Here is a 286-nt window from a genome sequence, read left to right as displayed (position 1 = left end):
TCATGTAACCCTCTTATGACTCCTCCTTTGATTCTAGTGCTTAAAATAAGCTTAAAATAAGCTGCAAAACTGCCATTCTCTGGAGCATTTTCTCAATCTGTTAAGATTTTGCTTCCTGTTATATGTCATAAGTTTGGCTCAAATAAACTCATAACAACTCTCTATAGTTTTGGACTTTTCTTATGCTGACATGTAACTGCTAACAACATGAATAATTCCTGGGTATCATTTACTACTTGAAGTTCAAGTTTCCTTGGTTGTCTCACAGAAGTCTTTACCACTGGTT

The sequence above is a fragment of the Myotis davidii genome, unplaced genomic scaffold, assembly GCF_000327345.1.
Source record: "Myotis davidii unplaced genomic scaffold, ASM32734v1 scaffold17, whole genome shotgun sequence".
NCBI classification, from domain to species: domain Eukaryota; kingdom Metazoa; phylum Chordata; class Mammalia; order Chiroptera; family Vespertilionidae; genus Myotis; species Myotis davidii.
This window is presented reverse-complemented; position numbering follows the sequence as displayed.